We start from the raw sequence: 25146 nt of genomic DNA, 5'->3' as shown, positions 1-25146 counted from the left end.
TTCATTTCATATGTGGGACTTAAAAATACATAGCAATGTAGCAACAAAGGTACAATGGTAACAATAATGGGTAAATTAATGCATGCAATTGAGTTAGTGGGATTGGAGAGGGAGATTCTTGGGTCTTTTTGGGAAAGGGAGGCTACACTGGTGATAAATATGGTACATGTGCACGAAAAATGATAAATAATAGCACTCTGAACCACAGAATATCCATTAAAAAGTACTCTATAACTGAGTTTTTATAGCCCTAGACACTACTAGTAGGGGTTGACTCATTCATTGACTACATTTCTAAGTGACTGTATTAGAAAAAGAAAGTAGTAGATTTATAAAAGAAATGGCACCTTATCTCTTAGTGGGATTAGAAGTGGTGGAAGTGGTAGCTTCTTTATATGAATAAACTTCTGTCTTACCTCTAACCTAGCTCCTGTTCTTGTTTTAGATCAATGCAACATTTTTGATGTGAAAATAACATTCTCTACCTATTTTTCCTGGATTTTATTATTTATGTTAACTTGCTTGTGCTCTTATTGAAATGAATCAAAACGAAGCACTTATGTTTAGTTGTGAAATCTAAGTCGCTGATAATCTAATTTAGGAGATGAGTAAAATAATGGTACATTTTTTGTGAGTGTACTAAAAATAGTGCCAGTTTGAATTGGGGCCCTTTCAAGTTACTCTCATCTTCTAATTTCTTCTACAGTCACCTCTCTTTCTCATGAAAGTTCAGGGCATTAAGAAAAGAAACAGTAGAAGGATTGTGGGTTCCCTCTGCACAGAGGAGTGTTAATAGGGCATTGTGGGAAAAAGAAACACTTTAAAAAATCAGTCATGTATCTTTCTTGTCTCTATTCTCTATTTCAGGGGTCCTCAAACTTTTTAAACAGGAGCCAGTTCACTGTCCCCCAGACCATTGGAGGGTCTGACTATAGTAAAAACAAAACTTATGAACGAATTCTTATGCACACTGCATATATCTTATTTTGCAATGAAGAAACAAAACAGATACAAATACCATATGTGGCCCACAGGCCATAGTTTGAGGACCACTGCGTCTATTTGCTGAAATAATTTGTGTAACTAGAAGTTCTTTTGTAGGTAAAGCTCTGTAAAATAATGCATATGTTATAGACAGTTAAATTTTACATGAAAGATGTCTTCAAAAAGGAATGCCTTTATCATAAACTGTAAAGTATTTATTAATACACATTGGCATTTGGAAACTATGACCACTCCCTACTAAAGCAATGACATAAATTCAAATTGAAAAAATAATTCCTCCTTACTTAAGTTACAGTTTCCAGTGTTTTACTTAGTGAATTTTGTTTTTGGAAAAACTTGCTTTTCCTCAAGGTAATTTTTTGCAGTGTTAAACATAACACTCAGATTATTGCTCAGTTTTGCCCAATAATTTAATTATTACTATTCAGAAAGAGTTTTACTCCCAATCTTGATCATGTTCTAAAGAAAGCAGAACAAAACAAAGCAGATGATTACTCTCTTTCCACCTCCTGGTGCCCTCATTTATCACACAAGAGTTAATTGCATTAGATTTGTATAGTTCTCTAGTGAAATGATGTTACCCATTGGTAAAGAGCATTTCATTTAGGAATGATGTGGAATCCCATATTTCTTACTAATGTGTGTAGGTGACATGATTTCTGCTATATTGTTCATTGACCAACTTTATTTTCCTCTAATTTTCAACTTAAAAAATAGAATATCTTGGTGAATACATCTTAGAATCATGCTCAGGCCATTATATTTTTTCCAGGTTTCAGTCTCTATGTTTGGAAAATCATGATAAAGTTAAAAAATAATGATAAGAGTTTGGTACTTCCTGTATTGGTATTAGCATCACAATAAGAAAGTGCTTGAGAAGAAACATTTTAATGTGTATTTTGTAAGATGCTACATAGTGATGCATTACTATTATAGAAGTTCATTGTACTCCAATTTACTCATTTTTACTCATACAAGTATTTTCCTAGTATTGAATAAATAAATCATTTTTCTTTTGTTAAAGATCAAGCTCAGGATCTTTTACAAGACAAGTCCCCTACCATTGAACTATATCCCCAGTCCTAAATAAATGCCCTTTAAAATAAAAGAGAGCCTTCATTGTTTGAATATGGAAAGTTCCCAAAACTTTTAAGAATGTCAGTTACTATCTATTACTTAGTATTAAAAATACCAAGAGGCTTACTGTCAAGTGAATTCTAATTGCATGTTAATTTCTGAGCAGCTTATAAATGCAAACTTAGTTAACTTTTATTGCTACATAGTCACTAAACTATTAGTATATTAATAAAAATATAAGCAACAGAATTTTAAATGCAAAATATCTTTTTCAGTTTTATCAGTTAATTTGACTAACTTTTCAAGTTATGATATCTTTTCTCAAATGGGATGAATTGAGACTGGAGCAATAGTACAGTGGGTAGGACACTAGCCTTTCATGCAGCCAACCTGGGTTCAGTCCCAATCATTCCATATGGACACCCAAGTTTTGTTGGGAGCGATTTCTGTTCCAGATGTGGCCTAAAACAAAATCAAACAAAAAACAAATGAGACGAACTTTATTGGTGATTAAGCTTGTGCATAATTTTTCTTTCAATTAGATGTAGCACTAAATCAATAGTTAGATAAGCCTTTCTTCTTATTCTACATTTAGAACTGTTAATGGTGAAGTTTTATTTGTCTCAAGGTTTATTCTTATTTTTATTATTTTTTTAGAGACAAGAATAACTTATTTATTTGGAAAACTCACAGGACTGGTACACAAGTTGCATTTATTTTTTATGTGATGCATTTTCTTTTATTTTTTTAAATAATTTTTATTGTGACCAAAAGTGAATAACAAATCTTTCACAGTAATATTTAAGGTGCATAGTGACAATGAATCAGGGCCTTTCCCACCACCAGGGTTGTCCTCCTTCCACCCCTTTCCCAGCATGTGTCCCATATCTCACTCCTTTGCCCCCCGAAGTGCTTGTATAACTGTTCCCCTCTGTGTATAGCTTGTTGTAGATAGGGTATTGATTCTGTTGTTGCTGACTTTGAGTTTGGTGTTTAAGTCTGATCATATTTTATTTTATAGAAATTATAGAAAAATGTATAAATTGGAAAACTCAGAAAAGTTATGATTTATAGAAAAACAGTTCTATTAGTAAAATGAATAATACATTTATACATTTAAAAAAGTGTAAGACTTTTATTTAGTTTTCTTTTTTCTTCTTTTTTGTTTTTGGGCCACACCTAGTGATGCTCAGTGGTTACTCCTGGCTATGCACTCAGAAATTGCTCCTGGCTTGGGGGACCATATGGGACTCTAAGGGATCGAACTCTGTCTGTCCTGGGTCAGCCGCAAGCAAGGCAAATGCCGTATCGCTGTGCTATCGCTCCAGCCCTATTCTTATTTTTAAAATTAAATGTTTCATTGAATTATGTGAGATACACAGTTACAAACTTGTTCACGACTGAGTTCGAGTAAAACTATGTCCAACACCCAACCCTTAGCCAGTGCACATTTGCAGTCACTGATGTCCTCTGTGCTCCCTCTGCCCACCTCTATGGTAGATACTTTCCCCTCTCTCTCTCTCTCTCTCTCTCTCTCTCTCTCTCTCTCTCTCTCTCTCTCTCTCTCTCTCTCTCTCTCTCTCTCTCTCTCTCTCTCTCTCTCTCTCTCTCTCTCTCTCTCTCTCTCTCTCTCAGATGCTGTGGTTTGTAATATTGTTACTGAAGTGGTATCATGCTTATCACTTTATCTCTTTACAGCACCCAGTTCTTGTCCAGAGTGATTATTTCCAACTATCATTGTCATGGTGATTGATCCCTTCTCTGACCTAACTGATCCCCTGCTATTTGTGATAAGCTTCCTATCATGAACTGGTTCTTTTGACCCTTTTCTCTATTGTCTCTGGATATTATTACCATATTATCTTTTTATATATTCCACAAATGAACGTGGTTATTCTATGTCTATTCTCTCTCCCTCTGACTTATTTCACTCAACACAATACTCTCCATATACAACTATGTATAATCAAATTTCATGATTATTTTTCCAAGAACTCTGTTCTACAATTTCTTATTCATCTGTTCTCAGACATTTGAGTTGTTTCAGAATATGGCTAGTGTGAATAGCGCTGCAATGAACACAGGAGTTTTCTTTGTTGTGTTTTTTGGTCCTCTAGTTATATTCCCAGGCATGGTTTTGCTGGGTCATATGGGAGCTCAATTTCTAGTTTTTTTTTTGAGGAATGTCTATACTTTTTTTTTTCCGAAAGGCTGGAACACTCGACATTCCCACCAGTAATGAATGATAGTCTCTTTCTTTGCACTTCAACACTTTTCTTTGTGATGTGTATCAGTCTCTGTAGTGTGAAGTGATATCTTATTGTTTTGATTTGCATCTCCTTGAAGATTGATGATGAGCATATTTTCATGTGCCTTTTGGCCATCTGTGTTTCTTCTTTGAGAAAATTTCTGTTCATCTCTTCTCACCATTTTTGTTATAAATAGATTTTTCCTCTTAAGCTCTATTAGTACCTTATATTACATATATAAGCTATATGTTATATCTTATATATTATATGTATTAACCCCTTGTCAGATGGGTATTGGGTGAATAATTTCTTCCATTCTGTGGTCAGTCTTTGTATCTTGGTTAAAATTTCCTTTGAGTTGGGCCAGAAAGATAGCATAGAGGTAGGGCTTTTGCTTTGCATGCAGAAGGACAGACAGTGTCTGTCCCGCAAGCCTGCCAGGAGCAATTTCTGAGCTTAGAGCCAGGAGTAACCCCTGAGCACTGCCAAGTGTGACCTTAAAACAAACAAACAAAATTTCCTTTGAATTGCAGAAGTTTCTTAGCTTACCTTTGCAATATGAGTAAATTTTGAGAATCTAACCTACAATGTAATAATTATAGTTAATATTTTACTATATTCTTGAAAGCACTAGAATAGATTATTAATGTTCTCACCACAAAATAAAAAATGGTAATTTTGTGACATAATGCAGGTGTTCTCTAACACCCTCATTTTATGATAGTAATCAAAGAGATGGTTCTTTGAAAAAATAAACAAGATTGATAAATCAGTAGCAAGATTCACAAAAAGGAGAGAGAACCCTTAAAAACAGAATCAGAAATAAAAGGAGAGATATCTAGTTTGCTTATCTTTTTTCCACCTGCTTGGCCACAGGTGTTTCATCCATAAAATACCTTGAGTTTCTATGTCATGGAGAATTCTGCTTACATGTTCATCTATGAAACATAGTTTCAGATATAATATCGAGTTATTTAATCCATTTTGTCTTTTGTGCACAGTGTTAAAGAGAGGTCTGAGTTTGTTTATTTCTTTATGTATTTATTTAATGTAGCTGACCAATTTTCCCATCACCACTTATTGAAGAGGTTTTCCTTGATTTACTTAATATTTCTTGCCTCTTTATCAAAGAGTAATTGATCATGTACTTGAGGGTCTCTTGATAGCATTTCATTGACTTGAGAATGTGTCTCTATTCCAATGCCATGTTGTTTTAATGACTACTGATTTATAGGACAGTCTGAAGTTGCAAAAAGTGGTGTCCCCGTTCTTCTTTTTCACAAGGATTGCTTTAGCTCTCTGTGGATGGTTATTGCTACATATGAGTTTTAGGAATATTTTATATATTTATTTGAAAAATGTCATGGCTATTCTTATAGAAATCACATTAAATTGCATTAAATCTTTGGGTAGTATTGCAAGACTTTTAGTTCGCCCTAATTCAGTATAAAGTTTGCTGTGGGCTTGTGGTGAATTGCTTTGAGCATGTTGAGAAATATTTCATCAATTATCCTTAGTTAAGAGTTTTTATCATGAGTATGTTCTGGATCTTATCAAATGCTTTCTCTGCATCTACTTATATTATTATCTGACTTTAAAATATCTTTTTTTTTATTAAATTGGTGTATTGTGTTGATTGATTTTTGTATGTTAAACTATCTTTACATTTCTTGGATGAATCCTACTTGGTCTTGATGGATTACCTTCTTGATGAATTGCTGGATTTTATTTTTTAGTATTTTATTGAAGATATTTGTATCTGTGTTCATCAAGGATAATCCTTGATTATCATCCTATAATTCTCTTTTTTGTAGTGTCTCTATCTGCTTTTAGTATCAAGGTAATGTCAGCTTCAGAGAAATTGTTTGGAAATGTTTATATTTCTTCAGATTCCTAGAGGACCCTGAAAGAGACTGGCAGTATGTCCTCTGTAAAGGTTTGAAAGAATTCACAAGTGAATCCATCTGGGCCTGGGCTTTGATTTTGGGAAGTCTTTGATTACTATTTTAATTTTCTTTATAGTAATAGATCTGTTTGGGTATTTCACATCATCTTGACTGAGTCTTGGGCAGTTATAGGAGTCCAAGATTTATCCATTTCATCTAGGTTCTTAAGCTCTGATTATTTATCCATTTCATCTAGGTTCTTAGGCTCTGATTATTCTTTGAATTTCTGTAGTGTCTATTGTGACATCTTTCCTTTCATTTCTGATTTAGTTTTGGGAGTATTTTTTGGGTCACACCCAGTGATGCTCAGGGGTTACTTCTGACCATGTGCTCAGAAATCGGTCAGGGGACAATATGAGATGCCGGGATTCTAACAACTGTCCGTTCTGGATTGGCTGCATTTAAGGCTAATGCCCTACCACTGTGCTATTGCTCCAGCCCCAGATTCTGATTTAATTTTTAAGGGTTCTCTTTTTTGGTAAATCTTGCTAGTGATGTTTATTTTTTCCAAGAACCATCTCTTTGGTCATAGAATTAGGGTACTAGGGAACATCTATATCATGTCACAAAGTTACCATTTCTTATTTTGTGATGAGAGTATTAATAATCTTCTCCAGCACTTTCAAGAACATAGTACAACATTGAGTATAATTATTACATTGTAGATTAGATTTGCAAAACTTATGTATTGTAACTGCAACTTTGTATTCTTTGACCCTTATCTACCCATTCCCATACTCCCTGGATCCTGACAACCACTATTTCTACTCTTTAGTTTTTGAAGTTAAGCATCAGATCATATATAAGTGAGATCATTTTTTGTTTTTATTTGACATTTCACTTAACATAATGACCTCAAGAACTAAAGGTATTGCTGTAAACGCCAGTATTTTCTTCCTTTAATGGTCAATTAATATTTGCATGTGTCTATTATATTGTCTTTATTTCTTCACCTGTTGGTAGAATCTTAAATTGTTTCAATGTCTTTGATATTCTAAGTTATGTTCAGTAAATATGAAGGCTGAGATATTTAAGATAATGCTTTTATTTTTGTCATATAACTAGAATAGGGATTATTGGATTAATGACAGTTCTACTGAGAAACTCATACTGTTTTCTATAGTGATTGTAGCAGCTTACTTAAATGAATAGATATTTATAACAAGAAAAGTTATTTTATTTATATGGAGATTTTATGGACTGATTTAAATATCTTGTCACTGCGAAACTTTGGGTTGATGTGCTCGGCAAAGTAGAAAATATAATATGAGAAAAGAATTTTTTTGATACCCTTTTTTGGGGTCCCATCCTTACTGATACTCATTGTATACTTCTGATACATACTCAGGGACCATAGGTGTCTGGGATAGAACCCAGGCTTTCCATAGCACCCCAGTTCTCTGAGTCAGTTTGATCTCACCAAAGTTTGTTCTTACCTACTTGAAGGATATCTATGGTATGCTCTGTTTCTCTCTGGAAAAAGTAGATAGTTAGCTGATGGACACAATTCCTGCCAAATCTTTTCTCTTCCCCTTTTCTTTTATATTTTGATATATTTTCACCTTTCGTTCCTTTCTTTAATTTGCTTTCTCTTCTCTAGTATATTTACATAGACCTGAGAGAAAAGAAGTAAAAGTAGATAAAAATTTATATTTTTTTACCTGAAAGAAATTAGAAGTGTGATATTATTTTCAAATTCTTAATCCCATACACCAACATTTCCCAAGTATATGAAAGTATATTTAACATTAATTAATACAGAGATTCCCACATACTTAATGGTGTATATTATAGGAATCAGTCATAGATTTATTCTTTGTTTTTCACTTAGCCAGTTTCCTTTTGTATCCAGCATTTTGATGTCTTGCTTTATTATTTTATAAAAGGTTAGGGAAAGAATGCAAAACTGGCAAAGTAAGATGAAATGATTAATCAAAACTTATATGCTCTTTCCAATTCTTTATTTTACCTGTTTACAGTGGTTTATTTTTTATTTTTTTAATTTTTTTATATTTTTATTTAAATACCTTGATACAAACATGATTGTAGTTGGATTTCAGTCATACAAAGAACACTCACCTTCACTAGTGCAACATTCCCACAATCAATGCCCCAAATCTCCCTCCTTTTCACCCCCCCTCGCCTCTATTTGAGACAGGCTTTTTACTTCCCTCATTCATTCACATTGTTATGATAATTGTCAGTGTAGTTATTTCTCTAATTGCACTCACCACTTTTTGTGGTGAGCTTCATATCCTGAGCCGGACCTTCCAGCCCTCATATTTATTGTCTCTGAGAATTATTACAAAAATGTCTTTTATTTTTCTTAAAACTTATAGATGAGTGATACTCTTCTGTGTCTATCTCTCTTCCTCTGACTTATTTCACTCAGTATAATAAATTTCATGTCCATCCATGTATAGAAAAATTTCATGACTTCATTTCTCCTGATGGCTGTGTATATGTACCACAGTTTCTTTAGCCATTCATCTGTTGAAGGGCATCTTGGTTGTTTCCAGAAAGTTTATTTTTTAAATGGGAAAATACTATAGTGTATATAGATTTTGGAGAACTGTTTTCTACATAAATTAAAATGATGGGACTATATATAAGCTTGGTTCATACCCTCTTTATTTTCTAAAAGCTAAAACAGTCCTCAGCATAAGAAGTATTCAGATATAGGCAAAAATATTTATATTACAACAAAGAGCACAGATGATTACTTAGTAACCAAAATTATTTTCCAGGAATATCTATTAAAATATTCCATAATATTTTAAAAATTAAATTATAAACAGATTTTAGTCTCTTCTCTGTATAGTTTAGTGGCAAACATTTTTGTTGAGTGCTAAGCTACTGCCAAATTGCTTTCCTTCCATTTAAACAGAATTTATGGTTAAATCATCTTAGTGATAAAGACAACACATATAATCTGTTTACCTTTCATATTCAGATCTAAGAAAAAGGGCTAACTCATTTATATCCTCATATAACTGATAGAACTAGGAAAAACTTAAAAAGAATTTTCCCATAACCCTATTTGTTCTTTATTTTCTTGGATCTTTCCCAAAACAATTGCAAATACAACACTCAAAAGGAATAAAATCTCCCCAATCTAATATCTAAAAAATGTTTTATTTTGGTTGAACCAAACAAAAATAATAGGCACTTATAATCTTTACCCTAAGGCATTGAAAAATGACATGTCTGAGACACTGAATTTTAAAGATTATATTTAGCTAGTATCAAATATATTCTGATCATTTTCATTTGAAATAAGGTAGCTATAAATGGTTATAAAGTAAAGCCTTGGCATACTATATAATAATTAAAAAGTGGAATCTGGAACTAGGCTTTCTGAGTCCAGATCCCAGTTCTTCTTAGTTGTTTTACTGTGGACAACTTATTTAATCTCTTTAAACTTCAATTTCCCAGTAAAAAAAGAAATAATAATATGATATATCATGTTGGCTATTTTTTATTATGTTGAATGCATTGTTACATATAAACTGATTGAAAATGATGCCTGATTTATATTAAATACTTTATACATATTTGTCTTTCTGTTTGATTACTTCACAAATTATATATTCTAGATATCTAAAGTTTATTCAATACTTGTGAAACTTCTAGAAGCCAATATTTATGAATCTTTTTAAATGAATTTTCATATTTCTTCTATTTAAAAGAGATGGAACAGAAAATTTCTTTTGGACATTGGTTCATTATTAGTATTCATAATCATTGTTATGTCCATTAAAGTAGAATTCTGCTATTATTAACTGAATCTTACTCAGGTGATAGATTAAGATGATAGCAAGTGGTATGAACAAATATTCCTAGATTTGTATTCCAGGTTGCTCTGTTTTTCAGGCCTTCTGGCTATGTTATAAAGACTTGACATTCACCCTACCAGCCTGTTTACTATTTGATTTCTGCTTTTTTGTTGCTATTGTCTGTAAGCAAGAAAACAGCCTACTTTTGAAAAATTGTGAATAAAATGATGGAAAAGACTCTTTCTTACAAGTTAGGGCTTTAAAATTGGATAGTTAGGAATAAATGAGATGATCCTATCTTTAGTGTTTCATCTAATCCTGATATTCAATTATTTGCAGCATGAGGTCTTTTAAATATATTCTAGATAAATAAGATTTTTACCACAGGAATCTATGTAAAATTAAGAATAAATAGACCACAATTGTATGTTTAGAACATTTAAAAGAGGTGAAGAGATGATTATTAAGCAAAGTTATGTGGGATCCTCACTTTGGAAGTTGTTGCTCTACTGTTATTAGTCTCCAAATGATATAAAATTATGCAGTTTTCTTTTGTGTCCTGGAGAGTGTTCTAAAAATATTAAAGTTAATGACTATTTCATAATAGTTTGATATAAACACCATCTTATGTGCTCACATAAGTATATTCTTTATCTGCTTCTATGTGTTTTTGTTCTTTATTCTATAGAAGTATTTTTATGAGTTTTTCATATTATTCAGAAGCAGAGTGTACAGAAAGGGACTCCCAGCTCAAATACATAAACTTGCATTTTAATTTGGATTTAGTGACTTAAGAGAAACTTTAGAAAAGTCACATTGTCACCTCCTAACTTAATTTACTCTCTTGTAACCAGGAGATAAGAATCCAGGTTTGAATTTGCCATATGGTAAAAGACTAGTTGTTTATGTGTGTCTCTCACCCCCAATTCCTGTGTTGAAAATTTGATTCTAAATATGATAGTATTTAAATGTGAGGCCTTTAAATTACCCACCTTTGGTAAGTAATTCAATTAGGAGGATATAGCCCTAATGAAGGGTTAAATGACCTAGTGACAGAAGCCCAAATTGCTTCCTTGACATTTATACCCTTGGTGAAAGAAAGCAAAAACATGGTGGTCACTAAGATTTATTTAGGCACATTCCTTGAGCCCAACACCATATACTCCCTGAAAATTGTTTATTGCATTTCTTAAGTGGGGTATAGCACTGATAGGACCACTGGTTTGGTCCAGGTACCCCCTGGCACATAGATTCTTCACAGTACCACAATCTCAGGTCTCTTTATTGGATTGCTGATGCTTCCAGACAATTGCTTGATAGGCAGCCTCCCCAACTCCCACACACAATAAGCAAAATATATGACCTGGAATAGACTTTTCCCTGTCCATATTAACACTCTGACCTTGTCTGTCAGGTTTCTAGAACTGTGAGAAATAAAATTTCTGGTATTGGTAAGATACCAGGCAGTATTTTGTCATTAGAGAAAAAATGGACTAAGAGAAGCATAGAAGCAAATGAGACAAGACTTGGGAGGGGAATCATCAAGCATCAAGTACTGTGAGTATCTTTTTCTGTGTATACTTTTGGGGTTACATCATCCATGCTCAGGACTTACTCCTGGTACTGACTCAGAGCTTATCCCTGGTAGTACTCAGCAAACCATTTATAGTGCTGGGATTCAAAGTAGGATTGCAGCTAACTGCAAGGCAAATGTCTTACTTTTCCTAAAATCTTTTTTAGCACCTACTACCTACATTTTTTTTTCGTATTAAATTGAGTAGAAATAAAAAATGATCAAACTTAGGTACCAAATCCAAAGTCAATGACAACAGAATCAATACCCAATCTACAACAAGCTAGACACAGAGGGGACCATTTATGCTAGCAACCTGGGGGACAAAGGATAGGGATATAGGATGCATTCTGAGAACAGGGGTAGAGGGAGGACAACATTGATGGTGGGGATGCCCCTGATTCAATGTCAGTATGTACTTAAAATATTACTGTGATAGATTTGTTTTTTTTTCTTCTTTATTTGAACATCTTGATTACATAAATGATTGTGATTAGGGTTCAATCATGTAAAGAACACCCCTCTTCACCAGTGCAACATTCCCACCACCAATGTCCCAAATCTCCCTCCATCCCACCCCACCCCCACCTGTACTCCAGACAGGCTTTCCAGTTCCCTCATTTATTCACTTGTTTATGGTAGTTCTCTGTGTAGTTATTTCTATAGCTGTACTCACCACTCTTTGTGGTGAGCTTCATGGAGTGAGCTGGTGTTCCAGCCCTCCTCTCATTGTCTCTGAGGATTGTTACAAAAATGACTTTTATTTTTCTTAAAACCCATAGATGAGTGAGACTATTCTGTGTCTCTCTCTCTCCCTCTGACTTATTTCACTCAGCATGATAGATTCCATGTACATCCACGTATAGGAAAATTTCATGACTTCATCTCTCCTGACGGCTGCATAATATTCCATTGTGTATATGTACCACAGTTTCTTTAGCCATTCATCTGTTGAAGGGCATCTTGGTTGTTTCCAGAGCCTGGCTATTGTGAATAGTGCTGCAATAAATATAGGTGTGAGGAAGGGGTTTTTGTATTGTATTCTTGTGTTCTTATACTACCTACATCTTAATGTTCATAATTTGGGTCAACTCCTTCTTATAGAAAAAATGTACATGTACAGAATATAAAATGGATTATGCAATAAAAATGTCACCTGGGGCCAGAGATATAGCATGGAGGTAGGGCATTTGCCTTGCATGCAGAAGGATGATGATTTGAATCCTGGCATCCCATATGGTCCCCAGAGCTTGCCAGGAGTGATTTCTGAGTGTAGAGCCAGGATTAACCCCTGAGAATAACCCCAGGTGTGACCAAAAACCAAAAAAAAAAAAAGTCACCTATGTTAGGTATGAGATCATGAGCATGAAGATAGTAGTGTGAGAAAAACTTTTCAAACAGCATAAATATTCCCTGGGTATTATTTTCATTATTTGTGCTTCTAATATGAATGTTTATGCTTTACTGAGCAGCTACTGAGAAATATGCAAAGAAAAATGAAAGGAAATTAGCACTGTAAGGATAAAATGGTAGTTATGTCAGTATGAAAGTTTGAATAGAAACAAATTATAATTTTCTTATTTTGTTGTTGTTGTTGTTGCTTTAATTTTGTTATTGGGCCCAGCCCTGGTCAGGGGTACTCCTGGCTCTACACTCAGGAATATTTTTTGGCTGGGCACTTGGGACCATATTGAATGCTGAGGATCAAACCTGGGTAAGCTATGTGCAAGGCAAATGCCCTATTCACTGTACTATTGATCTGGCCCCATAGAAGCTAATTATTGTTGGTGTACTAAACTATAGTTAACTTGGTATGTGGACAGGAATGTTTTTATTTTTTTATATGAAAGAAAGAATTTTCTTTAATAAAAATAGATTCCAGTGTTGTGGAAATCAGAAGTTATATTTGGTGAGGTTAGGGTAATATTATTGAAGAATGAAGAGTATATTTGTGATTTCATTTTGTTTGTTATTGGAGTCCACAAAGAAAACTAATAGTCTACTATAAGGTTTATAAGATATTATTTCTCTTTTGGAACTGCAATTAGATTGAACACTTTTCCTCATAATAATGCATTTTCAAGTGTTTTTAATAAATACAAATTAGTAAATTAACATCCTTTGATTTAGTAAATTGTAATCTTTTGATTCTTTTGACTGAGAACAGATTTTATAACTGATCTTTATTTTGAATTTAGCAAGACACCTTATCTCCATTTTATTTTCTTGATTATTTGTTAGGAAGTCATCCAAGTTATATCAGTTAGTTAGTGCTATGTAACAAACTACTCCTAAACATACTGTCTTAAAATGACAGCCATTGGGCTTGGAGCAATAACACAGTGGTTAGGGCATTTGCATTGCACATGGCTGATCCCCGGAATCCCACATAGTCTTATGAGCCTGCCAGGAGTGATTTCTGAGCACAGAGCACAGTGATTTCTGAGTGCCACTGGATATGCCCCCAAAACAAATAAATAAAAAACCAGAACACTCATTATTTTCATTTACTAATTATATTGGGATTTACTTATTTAAGCCAGATTTTGATTGTTAAAAATTGTTTTGATGGCTTTTTTTTGTAGTTGTTGCAGGAGAATTTGGGACATATCTGGTGATACTCAGGTGCTATTCCTAACTCTTTTCACAGGAATGACTCCTGGCAATGCTCAGGAGACCATATGTAGTGTCAGGGATAAAATGACAGCCAAGCATTGCAAGAAAGGAATATAGCACCCTTTTAGTTTGTTTACTTTTTTTTTTTTTTTGGTTTTGGGACACATGCAGGGATGCTCAAGGACTTATTTCTGGCTCTGCATTAAGAGATCACTCCTGGTGGGTTCATGGGACCATGTGGGTTGTCAGATGCAAGTAAGGCTATACTATCTCTACAGTTCCCAGAACATAACACTTTAACAATCTTGCTAGTCCTCGATTGCAATTATTTTTAATTGGCCTTACACATGCATTAGTGTTTAACTGGTGGTTTAAGATATTAATTTTATAGAAAACTAAACATTTATTTGGATATCTTATTCCTACTTTCTTCTCTTCAACTGTGTAACCCTTGTTTTTATGGTGGTATCTGGGGTCAATAAGTAGACAGATTTAAAAATATAAGATACTTTTCAAAGATGAAGTCATGCAATTTGCTGTTGTGTGGATGAATTTAGATGATCATATTGCAAGAGGTCAGTCAGAGGGAGAGGAACAGGCTGAGGATATCTCTGACCTGTGGGATATAAAGAAACTTCCTGAGGGCATAGCCAAATACCTAAAGTTAATAGAAACACCTGATCTTCAGTAGGAAGCTTGCTACTGGTGTGTGGTTGTAGGATTAATTAAGAAATGAAACCCTAGGATAGTGGAGGGGAAAAGTGCTTACTATAGACGCAAGCTGCAGACAGAAAGAAGGGGGAGTAGACAAAGGTAAATGATGTCGGAACATTTATGCCTGAAATCCAAAAGTGAATATTGTAATTATCAGTGATTCAATTTTAAAAAGTTAATAAAAAGGTACTTTCCAGAGTGCAAAAAAAAAAAAAAAAGGATACTTTTCAAGGACTATCCAAGTGCTAATGTACCACAAGCCAGAGTGATAGTACAGTGGGTAGGGCATTTGCCTTGCATGCAGTCAACCTAAGTTTGATCACTATCATCCCATATGGCCTCCTCCCCACCCCAAGCACTGCCAGGAATGATTCCTGTAGTAAGCCCTGTACATCTCTGAGTGTGCCCCCACCCAAAATAAAAGTGCTAATTGCTCACTAATCAAAGCACATTATGGTGGAATTCATGGTCAAAGGCTATAGGTACTCAGATCTATTTTGATTTACTATAAGATTTACTAGATTTATATAGATTTACTAGAAGTCTTTTCTCCATTTTACTAATCTCCAATTGGCAGTTTTGTTGCACCTGTTAAGATGGAATAATAAAGAATTCTACATAATGACTTTTCAGCATACTTTTAAATCTGGTAAAGAAGAGGGTTGTTATAAAAGGCTAAAATGAAAATTATATGCTTACCCCTTTCTCTGAAACCATCACCAATTCTTGCATAATGACTCTTTTCTTTTTGATTTTATCATTATCTATCCCTAAACTCTATATTGTCATCACTAATCTCTGTGTTTTGTACTCATTCCAGCAAGTTTGGGTTCCTTTTGTGGATGGATGTGTGTGTTTTTAGTACTCTTCCTAATTTCCTGGTTTTCTTTCCTTACTGCCCACTCCACAAGTTTTGGAGAAACCTCAAAGTGAACTCACTTGAAAGAATACTCCTTAATTCTACTCTTTATGCATTCACTCTACTTTTGACCAAAAATTTACTGTTGAATGATTTTTGTTTTAATTCAAGTATTTACAAATGATCCTGTAAGGTGGAGATAAAAGTTAGGTCCTCCTGGAGTTTCTTATATAATAGGGATTGACAGACATTAAACAAAAGCACAACTACCTCATTTAATGTTTTGTAGTGATAAATGTCATGGAGAAAATAAAGACAGTTGAAAATAAAGAGGGTGATAGAGGGCTAAGAAGGAAGGTGTTTTAGTAAAGGTCTCTGAAGGAGGTTAATGATCCATGACAATTTGGGATGTATTATGCAAGCAAAGGGAATAGCAGATGCAAAAGGTGCCTGTATGATATTCCACACATCTGAAATCATGCTTCTAGAGGGAAGAATGATCGGGAATGTGACTGAAAAAACAAGCATGTGCCTCTTTGTGAAGAGCCATGTATACCTAGGTAAGCTCATTGCATTTATTCTGAGATGAGACTCCAATGAAAGATTTAGAACAGAAAAATTATGGGACTGATGTATGGTTGCTATGGAGTAGGTAATCTAGTCTAAGTGTAAACGTAGGAGTAGTTGGAGACTATGACAAGTTTTGCTGGAGAGTGTTGCTGAGGAACAGTTTTGGGAGAACATCAGTGGAGATTCTGAGAAGATGGCAGCATCTGGAACTCATTTAAAGAACCCAAATTTAGATGTTAAGATCAGCTCTGTGCAGTTGAGAATAAGAAGTGTTTCTCAAAGTATATCCAGCAGTATACTCCCTAATAGTTTAGTTAATTTGAGGTGCCAGGTCATAATAATGACATTTTACATTTTAAAAATTAAGAAAGATGTGGCATGGAATTTGATGGTGTTTGCTTGAAATAAAGAGAAAATATTATGTATTTTCCAATGTTAAGTGTAGAAATATAAATAGTTGAGTTGTGACTAGATTTAGGATATGGTGATGACTTGTAAGGTTTAGTTCCCCAAAATAAGTAAAAAAAATCGGCTGCATGTAATCAGAAATTACCAGTTAGTGATTATCTTTTGCATTAGGGGTTTTATCCTAGGTAATATGTAGATGACATTTTACCCAATTCTCACTTTGGTCCTAGGATGTATGGGTGGCGAAGATTTGATAAGCTAGTTTTATAGATGAAATCATAGAAAATCATTTATCCTTAAAAATTTTCTAGTAAATAATGAATGTACAATTTATAATAAATAATATAATAAACAACTATACATAATAAATAATAAATGGTAATTTATGATTACGCTCTGCCAAAGTTTTTACTTTGTCTTCAGTACAACAAGCAAAATAGCCAGGAATAGAAAGGCTACCTTGGAGATAATAGAAGGGTTAAATGTATCTCTAAATATGTGTGTTCTCAGTGTCTCAAAATTGGTGAGGTGAGGGTTAGGTGAGGAGAGAGATGACTTGAAAGTCAGCTCTAGTTCCACTTACCCATGGTGTGTGTGGGTGTGTGTGGGGGTTTCTAAAGAGTAGCCTGGTGGCCACACCTACATTGATACAGGGTTCAGTTCAAAGTTTCTAAGAATGTGATGCTTCTTGTGTTTTGGAATACTAGAGAGACTTGTGACATCTTGGCTGCTTTTTTTTGGGGGGGGGCATCTGATGATGCACTATTGGGGTGGGGAAATGGTACCAGGTAGGCATGTTCCTATCTCTTGTATTATCACCATGACTTTGTTTTGCATTTTTACCAAGAACTTTCTAAGTACTTAAGAATGACCTTTAGGTAAGTTTTCTCAAGAGTATTTAAGCATTTATTTAAGTATTTATTTAAAAATAAATAAAAAAAGATTGATAGAAAAACATTTAAGAGCCAAGATTTTGGAGTCTCATGCAACCTCAGGTTATATCCAGTCAGAAGGCGGCTAGAGACACAGCATGCTGGAAAGTCTGCCTGGGTCCTCAGGCACACAAAACTACTTGAAAAAAGGACTCCAGAAAAAACCACAACTTTCTGAAGTAAAGTGAAAGACTGGAGGGCTTCTCAGGGAAGGTGTTGCAGATCACTGAGGACCACTCCTTTTTAGCTTTACCTTCAGCATGTAAACTGTGAAGAGCAGAGAACATTTATATCTCTTTGTCACCTCATATTTGCTGCCTTTCCCATCCATGCATAGTCCTAGCCAGCCCGGAGCTGACATTTGGAATCTTGAATACACAGTATGTAAACCACAGTGTTAGAAACTCATAATCCCCTGTGCAATCCTAATCTCTAGGGTAAATAATACATAAGTAAAACAGAAGTCTGAAAGAAGGTAAACTATAGATGGTAAATTTCTGCTTTGGGAGGGCAGGATCAGGTAACCTATTTCTAATCATTTTCCTATGGGAAGCCATTTTGGAAGAAATTAAACTTTGAAAAAAAATTTCTACGTGGTTTATTCAAGACCAAGGAAATATTGGTTTAGTAAACTCATCATATTCTATATACCAGACTTGCTAAATGAGAATATTCAACAGTGGAATGTTGAAATGAACTAGTGACTCAGTCTTGGGATAATTGTGGGAGACTCCAGTGTTGACAGCCATGTCCAGAGAGGTTGTTGGTGAAGACCTGGGATGTAGCTGTTACTAAGAGACAGTATGAAAAATAAGTGATTGAACCATGGAGCTGATGAATGAGACTGGCTAAGAGCCATCAGAGAGGAGGCAGAACATAGGCGGGTGAGGAGTGACAAAAAAGAAGAAACAGAAGCACTTCAGAACTTACTCATTCTTTGGGGCTGAAGTAAGACTTAAAAAAGAGACTTGCTTTAATAAAGAGTGACTTAATGGTTGAACTGGCTTACTGAGCTCAGAAGCCTGTTGAAGCTCATAAAGGTAATCATGAAGAAATTGAGGGATCTGGAAGACAGCTCAAATGGTGAACACATTTCTACCACATTGAAGCCCTCGTATGATTCCTGGCACTGCATTGATTCTCGCTACTGGATGTGGGTCTAGTTGGAGACCCTAGATGCAAGCACTCTGATTGATCTGATCACCACCAAGAATGGCCCTGAGGAAGGAAAAAGGAAAAGGGAAGAAAAATGAATTCCATAAAATTAATTATTATTCAAAGTTTAGCAAGAAAAGGAATATAAATTTGGGAGAAGCATGAACAATAAAAGCCTCTTTCCATCACAGGCAAATATATTTGCCATCTAGCAAGGAAAAACTTTATTTCAGAGACTTGATGGCCTAGCACATAGCAGTCTATCATATGTTTAATAATTCTAGAGTTGAGTTTTGTAGTTAAAATATCAAAGTTCTTTTATGGACCTGTATTTGCTTACATTTGAGTATTAAGCTATTTTATAATGGTCATTGAAATATTTTAAAATGTCATGATTTTCCATGACTAAATTATACTGGGATGGGGTGGTGACATATGACTTACTTTAAAAACCTGGCATGAAAACAAAAATTGCTGGCTGGGGAGATCATTCAGAATATTAGAACACAGGCCTGACATACAGAGGCTCCAAGATTGATGGAACACTGTATGATTCCCTAAGCATCACCAGGATGCTTCTGGTGGTCGTCAGCACAGCAGGGCTCAAGAAGTATATTGCATTGCCAGTCTCAATATTGTACTGTGAAGCTTGGAAGTAACCCTAATCATTACTTGAGTAAAGTCTCCCCAAATAAGCAAAAAAGAGCAGGGTCAGAAAGATAACTGACATGGTAAAGGCCCCAAGTTCTATCTTCTATCCCCATAATATCACCTCCCCAAATCAGCCAGGAGTGTTTCTCAGCCCTGGTTAAAAGAAATGAGCAGAATAAATGAGAAAAACAAGGGTCAGGAATTGAGGTATAGAAAAGATGGGAGAAATGAGTAGTAGTTAAAGAGATTTCAAAAGTTGGATCTGGAAATGTGTAATATCAGGGCCTACTCTGTGACCAAGCAAGACATTGAGATAAAGAAATGGACGCTGCCTTGGGTAACTTTAATTTTGTTGAGTTGTTCCGATTTTCACAACACAAATAACAATGGCAGAAAAGAAAAACTAATGTTTAAAAATGAGCTTTTATAAAATGTTAAGTCAGACATTTATTTTTAAACATTGTCTTGAAGTTAGGGAGAGATTAATAGAGTCAATTTAAATTCCCTTAGGAAGCATTTGGTATCTTGTCTCTTGTTGTATAGCCTCCATTAAAAATGGAAACAGGAACTGTACAGATGAAATGTCAGTTGTGACACTGAATAATTTTTAAATGAATGCATTATTTAATTCATTGATAAGGAACATTTTTATTTACATTATCTGTGTGGACCTCTAACTTAAATATAAGCAGATGATTCTTAAATTAGTGATTTTTTTTAGGAGAGAAAGCAAAATGTCATTTTTCTCATCTTGTTCTTTGTTTTAAGCTGAATCTTTTCCTGCAACCTAGTAAATAGGCTTTGTCAATGATGAATGCCATAAATAATGAAGCAATATGCTCCCTAGGTCTTTGAAACAATTAGTTATAAAGTCTGATATTGATAAAATTTCATTGAAAATAACTTCAATATTTTTCACCATTTTTAAGTTCAAGAAAGCATACTAATAAAAAGAATTAATAGAAAAAGAAAGAAATCTTGTCTCATTTTAAACTGACCAAGATGAATAACTCCATGTACATTTCCCGTTGGTGTTTTAAACTTTTTCATTATAAATTTATGTTTTTACAAACACAGTGATGCATATAAATGTTTTATGACTTATGTTAGTCATGATTAATAGAGCAGTTAACCGCACCTTTTGCAAGTTTAAACTTAAACTACAACTTTATAGTGAAACTTTAGGAAAATTATTTACAGCTTGGTGAAAGGAACAATCAAACTGAAATGAATTAAATAACAATATATTCTGGAATGGTATGCACTTAGTTTGGCATGCACTTAAGGAATGCACTTTGGTTCTAGTTTCCTTATTTTATTTTTCCTGTAATATTTTGAATTGATACATTTTTAATTGATCACTCTGAGATCGTTACAAATTTGTTCATGATTGAGATTCAGTTATGCTTTTCTTATTTTTAACTTTCTTATTTCCACAGCCTCTAATGCATGCCAGCACATGGGTGGTCACTGAGATACCATGCTTAATTGTCTGGATCTATTGGGCATGCTGATATTTTTGGCTGTTTCATAAACATTCTAGCTTTGATTGTGGCAATGTCTCCAGATACAGGCCACAGTTGCTTTTAGGAAAGTGGTCCAATGTACCATTTGTCTAACGGGTAGCTCTGAGTTTTAAAATGATACCAGGAAAGTAGAATTCCTGACAGCATTGGGGGATTTTGTGGGGTACTAGGGATTGAACCCAGATTGGCTGTGTGTAAGTCAAAGTCCCTACCTGCTATAATACCTCTCTGTCTCTTCTATTCATTATCTGGATAAATTAAAACACAAAACTGGCCATGTTTCCTATTCTTCAAAAACATTTGTATCATTTATAAAAATAAGAAAATTATTTTGTTTCCAGAAATTGTTGATGTGTTGTCACTCCTATCTATTGGGAATCATTAATTAAAAACTCTACAAGTAGCAGTCTGAGTGTGCATTGGATGGGGAGGGAAGGAGAGAAAGAAAATGAAATGGGATAAAATTTCATTGAAATAGTTTTATCATTGGTTTAGGAATAAGAGACTATTAATAAAAATAGGATCATTCCAAGTATAAAAAGCTACAGTAACTACATAATGGGGTACTACTCAGCTATAACTACTCAGCTATAAACAAGATGAAATGCTGCATTTGCAACCACATAGATAGACCTGGAGAGTACTAGGGCTTCGTGAACTAAATCAGACATAGAAAAATAAACACAGTAGGTTTTAACTCACATGGTATATAGAAAAAAGGTAGAAACAAACAAAATAATGAAACTAAAATAATATCCTGTACTATAAGATCAAATAATTTGTTGCCAGAAAGAAAAGGGAAAGTTAGGGTAAGAAACGAAGGACATAGAGGATGACTATATGTTAAAGGATAGAATTGACTCCCAGTGATGACTTAATGGAGTACTTATACTTGCTGATTTCTAATCACTCATCTAAAAATTGTTATAATAAATTATTACTCAGATTAAATGATTTAAAAGATTTCCCTGTGTGACTAAGTGTACTCAATATGTCTATTCAATTCAGATAATATTTAGAAATTGACAAGTCTCAGGTAACTTGAAATGTAGACAATATGTTTAGATATTTGATTTTGTTTTCTATAAAGTTTCAAAAAAGGAGAGAAATGGTGATTCTGAGAAAAGAGTGGAATTTCATAGTTGGGTACTCAAAGATATTTATAGTTTATCAATGAAATAAAAGAATAGCCTTTTTTTTTGAAGGAATCATAATTTTTATAAGCTTGCAAGCATATAGACATTTATTGCTGAATTAAACCCAAGTAGTTGTTTAAAAAAGAGAATTATTCCAGCATGGGCTGGGATTGGCAGCTGGTAGGACATTGGCTATGGCAGGAAAAAAGACTTGATCATTGTGGAACCATATGCTATCATCTTGGGTGATCATTTTTAGTTCTCAGAAGGACCCTCGTATCCAGAGCTGGTTGAGAAAAACAGCATGAGGGTGTGACTAAATCTTGTGGAGACAACATCCAAACCTGTTGCTCTAACTCAGCTTTCTCAGGAGTTATACTGTTTTGCTTTTGGAGTCAACTGGATTGTTTATTAAAGGTAGAAATGTTCACTCTCACCCCAAACTTGCTGATTCAGACTCTGTGGGAAACTTCTTGAGAATCTATGTAAGAGAAGCTCCCAGGATAATTATGATATATGGTTACATTTAGGAATTGCTAGTGTGGCGGGGGCTAGTGCCCCATGTGTACAATATATATTGATAGTATTATATGCATATAGTTCATATATACATAATATACATCTTGTATTGTGACCTTGATACTGCCCTACAAAGCTCATTTCTAATCTTGTGCTGCCTCAGACCCAACCATTATTTCCCCCCATTTACCCATGTAGGTGCAGCTCATGACATAAAGCTCACAACATAGAGTGATGAGTGCAGTTAGAGAAATAACTACACTGAAAATTATCATAACAATGTGAATAAATGAGGGAAATAGAAAGCCTGTCTTGAGTACAGGTGTGGGTGGGGTGGGGAGGAGGGAGATCTGGGAAATTGGTGGTGGGAATCTTGCACTGGTGAAGGAGGGGTGTTCGTTATATGACTATAATCATACAACTACAATCATATTTGTAATCACGGTGTTTAAATAAAGATAATTAGAAAAAAAAGAATTGCTAGTGTGAATATTAGTGGAGAGGAGGACAGATTGGAAGCTCTGAGCATGTAGGGTGTGGGGGAAAGAAGGAGGTAAAATGTAAAATGAAATCAGTGTACTGAAATTTGCCAAGAAGCAGCAAGGAAGACATTAACTAGGTGTTAAGAATATGACTTTAGGGGCCGGGTAGGTGGCGCTGGAGGTAAGGTGTCTGCCTTGCAAGCGCTAGCCAAGGAAGGACCACGGTTCGATCCCCCGGCGTCCCATATGGTCCCCCCAAGCCAGGGGCGATTTCTGAGCACATAGCCAGGAGTAACCCCTGAGCATCAAACGGGTGTGGCCCAAAAACCAAAAAAAAAAAAAAAAAAAAAGAATATGACTTTAGGCCTGACCAGAAACACTCTCCTCAAGTGTGCACATGCCAAAATTTAGTGCAGAATTGAATTTAGAAAAGGCCAGCACAATGTTTTCTTTTAAAGTTCTATTAGTTGTTCTTTAATTTTTGATTTTTCTACCTCATGTTCATTTTTCACCTTATCCTCATATCCAGCTTTCTTTGTATGTTAGCAGATTTCTGACAGTCATCTGTTTCATACTTCCCCCCTTTGTTTCTATATTTTTATTAGGATGACAATCTGTTAAGTTTAACATATTGAACAACCTTAGCAGATAAACAACAGAAGCAGAAATATATATGATGCTTTCTATTAGATACCCAAAGTTCGTTGTACATGGAGAGAATAAAATTTTATCTGCTTCTTGGTTGCATCAAACTTAAACACTCTACCAAGAAAGGAAATAACTTGATGGAAAGGAGTGTTAGGATTTCAGGATGGCAATTATTTAAGGATCTCTTGGCTCAGTGCTGGTGAGAGACAATGAGAAGGATAGCCAAACTGCCTGCATATTGTGCATCTGGGTTAACTTTATATTTCATTACAGAAGAGTCTTAGCTTTGTTTACTAAGTTGGTGTCTCATCTGGTCAGGCTTTGTATAGTCAAGAGTCATGGGTACTATAAGTTGTACTGTCCTGTGACTAAAGGAGATAATGTTTTCCTGGGATCCTTAGTATAACTTATTTTAGTTCAATATTTCTCTCACTCCTAATATTTGTAGAATCAGATAGGATAAGAGGATCTCCTGCCCCATCCAATCCCTTAGCATTCTTTCTACCTTGTCTGCCTTGACTCCACTCTTCACTCAGAGGAGCCTTCCATGAATGTCTGTGAATAAGTCAGCTGGCTGATTCTACCTTTTTCACATCCAGAGCCCAAGAGATGCCTGTGCTGACTCTTCAGACCTAGAATAACACAGTGGCCACAAAATATTTTACCTTTGGGTGGGTGAAAGTCCTGGAAGATGGTTTTAGTTGATTTGGGAAAAGAATTTCAGAATCTTGGGCATATAAGAATGGTATAGAAGGAAAGCTGTTATTACTATGGGCTTATGTTCCTCAAACCAGGGGAGTAAAGGTGCCCCAACTTATTATACTTGACCCTAGGTTCATTCCCTTCATTTTCCTGCTTTCTATCAGTTCTGTTTCTAATATATCCTGGAGCATTCCAGAGAGGCAAATTTACCTTGCTGTTTGGAACTACTGCAGGCATGAATACCACATGGATTTAAGGCTACCCGATAAAAATTCTTGGCACTGCTTTCAGGCTGCCTTGTTCTTGAATGTTGTGTATTTAGGACAATAGTATCTCTTTTCCAGGCTGAAACTTAAACTAGAAAAGCTTACTGTTTTCAATGTCAACCAAAGGGAAGGTGTTTCTCCCTGTTACATTCTGCCAATGGAAATTTGGTGAATGTTTTCTTAATTTGCTGATATGTTCCATGGGGTGAGGAGACAGGAACGCTGTTTGTTTAAGCATTCCCACAGTAGTTTATTTATCTAAAATTAAACAAAAAAATTCCCCTTTTTGATAATAGATTAAAATTTTTTTTACAAAGTTTGGTTATTTTTCTGCAT

The sequence above is a fragment of the Suncus etruscus genome, chromosome 2 (assembly GCF_024139225.1).
Source record: "Suncus etruscus isolate mSunEtr1 chromosome 2, mSunEtr1.pri.cur, whole genome shotgun sequence".
Classification (NCBI taxonomy): domain Eukaryota; kingdom Metazoa; phylum Chordata; class Mammalia; order Eulipotyphla; family Soricidae; genus Suncus; species Suncus etruscus.
This window is presented reverse-complemented; position numbering follows the sequence as displayed.